The 10073-nt window shown below is 41.8% G+C and overlaps 1 long non-coding RNA gene across 1 annotated transcript; it reads right to left on the bottom strand.

Moving 5' to 3' along the window:
* Positions 1 to 1258: 1258 nt before the first annotated feature.
* Positions 1259 to 5430, bottom strand: LOC112120585. Its single transcript, XR_002909208.2, has 3 exons — positions 5324 to 5430; positions 2056 to 2158; positions 1259 to 1403 (listed from the first exon to the last, which is right to left on the bottom strand). It is a non-coding gene; the product is annotated as an uncharacterized LOC112120585 (long non-coding RNA).
* Positions 5431 to 10073: the final 4643 nt, after the last annotated feature.

Here is a 10073-nt window from a genome sequence, read left to right as displayed (position 1 = left end):
AAAGGTCAAAAAACTCGGTGTTATGACTAGAGCAGAGTGAGACATAAATTATGTAAAATGGGACAAACTCTGCTTGCATGTTGATGCAAATGCATTGACTTTAGTGTAGGTGCAGCTAATGTAGCCAGCACCTATGAGCGTTGTAGCCTTCCTCAGCTGTGTACTTTATGATCTGATCAGGAAAAATGACTGTCTTTAACGAACATCAGTATTTGGGCCTCAATCTGCTGTGTCGTCACAAAGATTTCACCTCCAACAGCACAGTGACCCCATTTCGAGTTCTTGGTTCATCATTTTTGGCTGCCGGTTAAGTTCTAACTCAGAGGTAGAGTTCTACCTAAGGATAACCTAAAGAAAGCAAATATGAAAATATATAACGGTTGTAATTTACACATAAAGAAAACATGAGGGAAGCTCAAATTTAACATCTACTAACCTATGCACAGTGCAAAGGAAAAACTGCATTTAAAACAGCTCCACCACAGCTTCTTGACCAATCGCTGCCACTTTCCTGGCACACTGGTCAGTATATGTGTAGTTCTATAGGTTAATCCTAATTTACTCACTTTATGGGTAATAAACTCATCAAGGAGGAAATTAGCATGACCCTCTGTCCATCAGGATTTCAGGGTTTGTTTCTAAAGTTTTGGCTCAACCAGATTATCTAAAAAGCAAGAGGAAAAAATGACTATTACCATATGTTCAGCACTAACAGCCATTAATTTATGTGTTAAGAATGGAGTAAGATCACTGGCAACACACGTCTTCTGAATTATTCTAGATATCTTGAGAAAACTGTCAACCCAGTTACCAGCTAATCGAGAATTGTTTGTATATTGGAACCTTGCTTCCATTTATTGAACTGTGTGGAACTTGAGCAATATGGTATATGGTAATCATTCCACTGAAGGTTCTCTCTCTCCTGAACCAGTTTTGGTTTGTATCTTAATCATCAGAATTTGGGGATCCAAATTTACTACTGGTGTAAGCAGGCCGAACTCCATGGGCTTTAATGGAATTGCACCACCAATGCTGGGAATGAATCTGGCTTAAGAGTGTTTTATGGGGCTATAGAACATCCCTTCACTGGTTGAATCCAGAGACTGAATATACATGAAGCATGTAAAGCCCCATAAAATATTGTCCTGTAATATCCTGCTGCTTGGTTCTTCAGCTATTAGCAATATAACTTGTTTGAGTCTATATGTTTCACAAAGACAAACCAGTCACAGTATATTAACTGTACCTATTTCTCCCGTTTGAGTCCAGAAGTGAAGCCATGTACCCAATGAATGAGACTCATCATAACTTTCTCTGCTGCAGTATGCCATATTGGATATAAACAGCTATCTTTTTTGCCAACCCAGAGTGCAGCATCATGTATTCATAAGATGGGAAGAATTCTGGAGCAAAGCGTAGGTAGGAGAGGCAGATTAGCTTGAGACACCAGAATATATTGACATTTTATAAATTATTCTATCTATAATATAAATTATTCTACGATTTTTTAACACTTCTAAAATATCTTTCCCAAAAACATATATTTTAAGAAGTTCCCTATACCAGAAGCAGGGCCGGCTCTGGCTTTTTGGCCGCCCCAAGCAAAAAAAAAAACCTGCGGCGCGGCCAGAGCCAGGGTGCAGGGGGACTCCCTGTGCTGCAGATGTGCCCTGGCTAGCGGGGGAAGGGGGAGGGAGCGGGGAGAGAGAGAGAAGGGGGGTGGCCAGGACTTCAGCGAGGTGCTTCCACGCGGCCCCTCCCACCATGCCCCCTGCTGGGAGGGCTTCGCACCACTCCGGTCGGCTGGGAGGGAAGGACGCAGGCTGCCCTGCCGGGCTTGCTGCAGGGCGCTCCCGTCCTCCACGCTGCTGGCCCCTACAGGGGGCGGCCGGAGCGGAACAACAACAACAAAAAGCGGCCATGCCGCCCTAGGATTGGGCGGAATGCCGCCTCCTACAAGCTGCCGCCCCAAGCACCAGCTTGCTCGGCTGGTGCCTGGAGCCGGCTCTGACCAGAAGCATATTTGGGGGGGGGGGGGGGAAGTGTCTCACTTACCTATTATAGTCTGAATGAATGCTGAATTGTTTTCCCCATTAGAATGATCATCAATGTAAGAGTTGTCATTGAGAACATTGGATTTTTTCTAGAAGCTAGGATTCTGGATAGAGAAAACTGATCTTAAAAGGAAATCTCTTATGTACTTTCAAATATTATCATTCTCAATTATGGGATGAGAAACATAGAGGACAAGTATGTACCCATAGATTAGGGTTTTGTAAAGGTTATCCAGTTGTGAAATCTGAATTGAACTTCACATGCAAATAGATAAGACTTGCAAATGTTGTGGGCTCAGTAAATGAGGCTCAGTGAAAATTGGACCCTTACTGTTGATTGACTATCCTCTTTGCAGAGACATCATTATTTAATACTTGTATTTCATGTCATAGATGTGCATGGCACTTTAAGTAGAAACTAAAGACATGAGGTGAAATCCTGGCCCCATTGGAGTCAATGGGAATTTTGCCACTGACTTCAGTAGAGCCAGAATTTCAGCCGACCCATGAAGTTTACAATCTAGGGGCACAAACCCACAAAGATACTCCCATTGACCTCAGTGGGATCATTCAGAGTAGTAATTGCTATGTTGCTAGTGTTTACAATATTGATCCCTAAGTTAAATACAACAAAGCATGATGCAGAGAACAGTTATGGTGAAGGAACGAGAGAGGACAGAGATGAGATAGCTTGAGTTTACAGAGTTATGGATCAAATTAGGACGTTTTTGAGGGCACGAGAGTTTGATTCTGTAACAGCTCAGATGTGTAGTCTCCCCTTTCAAGCCTCTGTTTTGTTCATCCTGTCTCTTCTCATCCAGCTGATTGTTTTGTGATGAGAAATCACAAAAGAGCTGGCCAGGAAATGGACTTCCATGAAAAAAAAAAATTTTTTTTTCTATAAAAACCTTTGTCCTGAATCAGGCTGAAAATCCAAAATCTTTGAAATGAAGAATTGTGGACTTCCAGTTTCAGAAACACCAACCTCAACAATATCTCTGAAACGAAATATGCTCCCGTATTTCCTAGGCTTCCCGGCTTCCTGCTCCTTGTGTGCTGCTGAGGAGCAGGGAGACTGGCAGCCCTGGGAAATTAGATGCAGGGTTCCCAAGGCTTCCCGTTCCTTGACAGCCCACCAGGCAGGCTGCTAGGAGCCTGCAAGCCCTGAGTGTGTGGAAAACTTCTCTTCAGAATATTTCCAGCCAATTCTACTTCCATAGCTCTCTCCTTCACTTCATTTCCATGAAATCAGCCATGCAGTGTGATATCTAATCTAATCTTATCTATATATTCATTATGGCTCCAACTTTAGCTTCAAATCCTAACTTCTCTCTCCAATTAGTTTTGAAATCTCTTTGCTGTAGTGTATATATATAATCCCTGCAAATGCTTAGTTATTCCAGTTTGTGCGGTGCCCCTTGATCTGAGTGCTTTGCTTTTTGATACCTGTCTCTTGGGAGGAAGGAAGAGCGAGCACCTCCTTATCAGAAATATTTTGAGGTAGGCTTTCTAGTAATTGCACTGACAGTTTGCTCTTCCTGAAAAATCCTTTGGGGAGTACATCATTAGCTCATGTTAAATAGCACCATGGTGCTCTTCAGACCCAGTACTGGTTGGTGACAGCTTTGTATTAAATAATATGAAAGACCAAGTGAAAACCAAAATACAACTTCCATAGAATCATAGCTGCAAGTTTAGAGATAGAAAAGACCCGTCAGGTCACCTGGTCCGGCTACTGCAGGGTTGTTTCCTAATCATACTGCAATGCTTCCCCTTCACCACTAGCTTTATATAAGTGGGGCTAGAGAGATGATAGAAGGGAATGTAGAAGCTAAGTGGTTTTGCTGTGTTTCCTGTAGCCAGCTCTAGGGGAGACATCTGCTTTTGTAGTAGATAGGGCCCCGCATCCCAGAGATTTAGCCCTAATGATCCATCTGTTTGTGACTTCCAGGTTTGATTACTGCGTCTTATCATTTATAACACAAGCATCATCACACCCTGAAATGGCTCCAACTGGTAGAAATGCAGAAGTTTGTCTATTTTGGCAACACAGCAACCCTGCACTGTTAAAGGTCTCTGTGCTAATATTCTCAGTGCTCAGGAGCATTGACCTGAACTACCTGAAAGATCGCCTCTCTGCCTTCATGACCATTACGTTCCTCCACAGCTATGTACCTATAGAACTATTGCATGTATCAGCCAATAGCATGAGGTTTGAGTGCCAAAAACAGAATATTCACAGGAACTGCCCATATGGTAGGGTAATAGCCATGGATTTCAGTGTTCAGAAATGAATTCAAAGCCCATCGCTTGACTCAATGTTCTCACAATAGCTTTCCACATACATAGTTACCTTCACACACACTCTCAAACTATTACCCATTCAAGTTTTATTCCTACAACTGGGGAAGGGAGAATTTTTTTGTACATTGTTATTGTTACTACTTGGGAGTACTATGGTGACAAGTGTCTTAGACCTAAGGAATTGTGGTTTCTCCCCTTCATTCAGATACAACAGAGTTTCCATTGGTGTCAGAGTTGCAGGATGGTGCTGAACTTGATCCGCACGGGAATATAGAATAAAGATGTACCAAGCAAGTGTTACTGCTACAATCTGAAAGTAACAGAAGAGACTAGATTTAGAGAAGACCAAGAAATGAAGGAGAGAAGGCTGAGACAGATGGAGGACGTCCTATAGAAGGTGAACAGAGAAGGTCTGATGCCAGCTAATGGGCTTGGAGAGCTTGGCTTATGCTTTTTGGTACATATTTTGCAATCTGAACTTTGTATAAATGTAATGTAAACAGAATCCATTTGATCATTTCTAGTGTCTCAAACTTTTTCTTCCAGAAGTGTAACTTTTTTTATCTAAGGCATCCAAGTATGAAATACCTGCTGACCTAATCAGGTACCAGTGGCTTGGCCGGAAGGATAAATATTCACAGTGGTTTCAGTCACATCTCCATCTGTAGCATATAAAATAGTGCAACTTTATTGAATTCAAATCTGTCCTGACATTGGACTCTTGTTTCTAAATAATATTGCATCATATGCTTTTAGACATTATTTATTGTTCATTGGACCAATTCTCTGTGAGATGCAGGAGGTTTAAGACTTTATTGAACTCTTACCAAAGGAATTTCAGCATATCTGTTTGGACAATATTTTAAATTCTGGTCTCCTTTATTTTGATGGAATAATCTTGCACTGTTGGCATTATCCTTTAATAAAATATATATGTTGTTATATTCAAAGAAAAATGATCTCACCTTGTTTATTCAGATGCTTCCATATAATCTCCAGTTCTTTGGGTACTGAACTGAGAGTCAAGAGACGTAGATTGAATTCCTGGCTCCGCCACTGAGCTGATGTTTGACCTTGGGCAGGTCATGCTGTGTGGCTAAATTTCAACATCTGTGAAATAGAGATGTTTACCTGCCATTGTAAAGTATTTGGCCATCTATATTAGGCAATTGAGTTCCAAAGAACTGAAGTGTGGAAGGGTTACTACTTCTCTTGGGACTTTATTGCACAGTCGAATCATATTTAGTCTTTAAAATTTCTACTGATATTTGCCAAAATTTTGTTTTGCTCAATATCATCCCATTCCATTACTCCCTAGTTATATTCCCATGTACCTTCCTATATAATTCTCTAAATTTTATCCTGGCTCTTTGTTCATCACCTGCCAGATAACTTCTTCTCTCACTAGGTTTGTAAATCCTTTTGACAAAAGATAACATTTTCAAAAGTACCTAAATTACTTGGAAGCCTAAAATGCATTTTCAAATGCATCAGTCACTTACACTGTTAGTGCCATGGGCTCCCATCTCTGATACACAAGTTGTACAATAGTATAATTCTCTTGAGTTTAGTGGATCAACTCCTTATTTGAAATGGTATTAGTTAGAGGAAAATTGGGCCTACAGTGCCATGTTAACGATTATCGAAAATCAGAATTTTCATCCTACAGAAAATTCTGATATTTTGACATTTGTGTTTTTTTCCCAAATGAGACAAAAAGTTGAAATATATATTAAAAAAAAAATCTGTAAAGAAAAGTTCCAAAAATTTGATTTGTTAGAAAAATGTCAAAATAAAACATTTCCAAAACAATTTTTTAACATTCTTGACATGTTTTAACAACCTGTTTCATATGGGTCAATTTGACATTAATATGGGCTTCCCCTGACCTCCCACAGTGCCTCGTGGGAACTGTAGCTTGGGTTCCTCAGGCCCCCGTTCTCCTCTATAGGCCAGACTAATTGTCCAGACCACTATATCTCCCATGATTCACCACACTCACAGGACGTCCATGATGTATCATGGCATTCAACTAGAGAAGACTCCATGGTAGGTTGTCGGGCCTTCACTCATGGGGGAGAATAGGGGCATGAGTTACCTACAACTCTTATGAAGCATCACAACAACTCAGACGGACACAGATTAATGTCAAACTGACCCAAACCAAAATATTTCAATATGCTTTGACAAACTGAAATGTTTCAATTCAAGACAACCCAACCCAAAAATTAAATACTTGATTTGGATTTTCCCAACAGAAAATTTAGACATTTTAGCAAAAACAAAATTTACCCTCAGAAAATGTTGATTTTGGGGAATCAACATTTTCTGTAACAATAACATTTTGATGGAAAATTCTCAACCAGTTCTAATAATTTGCATATATCAACAAGCTGTCACTTCCTCTTTCAAAGTTCCTCTGTAATTGTTTTCCATTCTGTCAGACATTTACATTAGTTTGGTATTTCTGTCCTTCTAGATATGACTGTATCCTTTACAATCACTTCCATTATCAGGTAGATTTCATGCAAACTACAGTACTGTGTGGCTTGTTGTATTCTATTTTCTGTAGTTAGACCTTTTGTGGTTTTGTATTTATAGCACACATACTCTGAATAACATCGGACCTTCTATTTTTGGTAGCCCACAATGTATTTTTTTAAATTGTTGAGATATTACGGATCCTTCTCCTGCCTCGGTATGTAAAGCAATCTTTTCATATCTGATATTCCGATTAACTCCTCTTGGATTTCCAATATACTGAGTAAGGTATTTTGCTGAACCTCTTAGGAAGTGGAATAGAGAAGCCAAAGTACAAGAGGGGAAAGATGGACATAGGGAGGTAAAAGTGGCTTGAAGCTGGAGTGGCCTAGTGGCAAAATCACCGCCACTGTTAGGGGCTACTCTGACTTAGGCAGTCATGAGGTGAGTGCCACAAGGGCTGCTGTGCAGCACGGAATAGGTGGGAGGCTCTGTGTTCCCAGAAGCCTCTACACTGGAACTGAGAGGTAGCATAGGAGCATATTCACCATCCCAGAACTGCTTCAGCACCAGGAAAATTCCTCCAGGTGCTATTATGTATTCCCTTTACAAGTCCTATATGCTCTCAGAGGAGTGTAAACAAGGGCCACAGTGGAGACCAGGATCTGCCCACTGACTTTCAATGTTCTCTGACTGTGGGAAATATTTCACTGAGTTGTCTCCCATTATTAAAGAGAGGATTTACTGAAACTGGAGCTCATACTTCATGTCTATATTGGGGAAAGCAAGTTCTGTAAAACTGTCAATATGGCCTAGCATTTACTTTCTCTTTTGAATATGGTTCCTTTATTTATTCTCATCTCTGCTTTCAAATTAAACAAACGGTGCTCAAGGTCTGTCTGATATAGGGAAGGGGAATTTGATGTAGAATGGAAATCCCCAAATAAGTGCCTTTTTTTTTAATTATTTTATTTGCTAGGATTTAGTGTCACTAAAAAATTATGATGTGGACACACAAAACTGAAGTGCCCATTCCAAAGTATTCGGCAGTGCGGCATTGTTTGTGTGGAATTAAGAAGTGAGCATCTGGCCAAACTGTATCTGTCTAATGCTAATATGACTTTATTCTGAATATACTGTCTGATGACTTAATCGTTTTTAATATATTGTTTATGCCTGATGAACTCCATTATCTTCTCTTGCCTTACTCTGTATCTATTATGCTATGTGGACTTTCCGCTTGATGGAATTTTAATAGGGTTGTGTCTGCTACTGGTTTTCAGAGGCTAAATGTGTTGTATTATTTTTTTGACCTCTGATTTTGTTGTCTGGCTGGCGACATGTATACAATTTTCAAGAGGGGGGGGGGAAAAACCTTTCAGACAAAATAACTTCTACAAGCAATGCTGCACATTAACACTATTAGTAGAGGTTAGCAGAACTGTATGTAGCTTGTGTTGGGATTTACAGACCCCATACAAAGACTTGTCTACCTTTACAGCATTGCAGCAGCACAGCTGCGTCAGTGCCACTGTAGTGCTTAGTGAAGACTCTACCTACGCTGAAGGGACAGCTTCTCCCGTCAGTGTAGGTTTTCCACCTCCCCGAGAGGTGGGAGCTAAGTCGACGGGAGAAGCCCTCCTGTCGTCATAGCGCTGTCTACACGGGGAGTTCAGTCAGTATACCTGTCCTGAGCAGCATACTTATAGCGACGTACGTTTATAGTGTAGACCTGGGCTAAGGGAGTGAAGGAGCAATATTGGACCAGTGGGGCCCTGCCCCTCAGCAGCTGCGGAGCAAATTCCAAATGGAGGAGTCCTGGTGTCTGGCACTCTCAGTTGTGGGTCACATATCAATCTTAGGTCAGACTGTCAGAAAACAGGGCAGACACCCCAAACTGGAGTTTTATAATTATATAATTAGATTCCACAAAGCCAGTAACAAATGTATGCTCTGGATTACTATTAGTCTCACCATGGAGCCACTCAGTCCCCTTAAGCTCTCCAGAGGGAGGAAGCTGGTTTTCAGCTTCTGGGGACAAACTGATCCACAGGAGAGGGTCCGGATCATGGGTAATACCCAACTAGGAAGATAAAGGCCTGCCCCTTTTCCTCTCCCGCACTCTCTGCTCAGGGAGAATTACTGGACACTAGAAAGAGAGCTGGGGCATGCTCAGTTGACTGACTGAGCTACTGGGACTGATTGGGAACTCCTGCTGGGGAGAAAGCAGGCTGTTACCACACCCCAAATTGAAGAGAGAGTGGGGAGGTAAGAAGCAACCCAGGGAATGCTGGTCAGATGCACCGGAAAGAGGTGACCAAGACATTATCCCCTTTGGGCCCTGAGCTGGACCCAATGGAGAGGGAGGACCTAGGTCCCCCTACCTTCCCACCTTCCCAGGGTGAGAGAACTCCAGGGGTACTGGGGAATTGATAGGCCATGGCCTGCCCACTAGGCATGCTGGTTGTGACACTGCACCCATATTCTTCATAATGATGTTATTATGATATTTTATGCAAGATGGGTCATGTGAGATGTCATTGAAAAGGTTATGATTGGCTGAATATGATTATCCTATTTGTACGTGGTTGTGGGCAGGCGAGATCGAACCTGGGGCCACTGGACTAAATGCATGAGCCTCTACTGCATGAGCTAAAAGCCACATGGCTGTTAGCTCAGGCTGTAGCAGACTCATTAATCTCTAAGTGGTCTTGGTGCCACTACATGGGACAGAACACCACACGCAGGATGTGTGTGGTTACATATGAATGTATCATTTTTATATCTGAAGTTATGAATATTGACTGTATCTATTTCACACGTAGCTATTCCTGGGCAACGCCCACTAGGCAAATTATTCTCAGTCTAGATGGCTGGCTTGGAAGGGCCCATTCAGGTTAATGAGCAATTAGGAAGAAACAATAGCCTTAGGAGAAGCTTCTCTCCCACCTGGTGAGCCTTCCTGTAAATGCTCCAAACAACCCATGGGGGATGGCTGCTATGACTCTACAGGGACATGTGACCAGGTCAACCTGGTGCTGGACTCTATCTTGTGATGTCAGTCTTTTTCCATTAACTGGTGTGGGAGCCAAGCTTTGAAACAAAGGGTTCCAGCCATATGCAAAAGCTATATAAGGCAGAGGAGTGACATCATCTTGGCTCTTCACTGACTCCCCACCCAAGAAGACTCCTGGAAATACCTGAGGAACAAAGACTGAACTGGAGAAAGTGCTG

The sequence above is a fragment of the Terrapene carolina genome, unplaced genomic scaffold (genome assembly GCF_002925995.2).
Source record: "Terrapene carolina triunguis isolate 2854851 unplaced genomic scaffold, T_m_triunguis-2.0 Scaffold84, whole genome shotgun sequence".
NCBI classification, from domain to species: domain Eukaryota; kingdom Metazoa; phylum Chordata; order Testudines; family Emydidae; genus Terrapene; species Terrapene triunguis.
The sequence above is the reverse complement of the archived record's forward strand: the minus strand, read 5'-3'. Positions and strand labels throughout refer to the sequence as shown.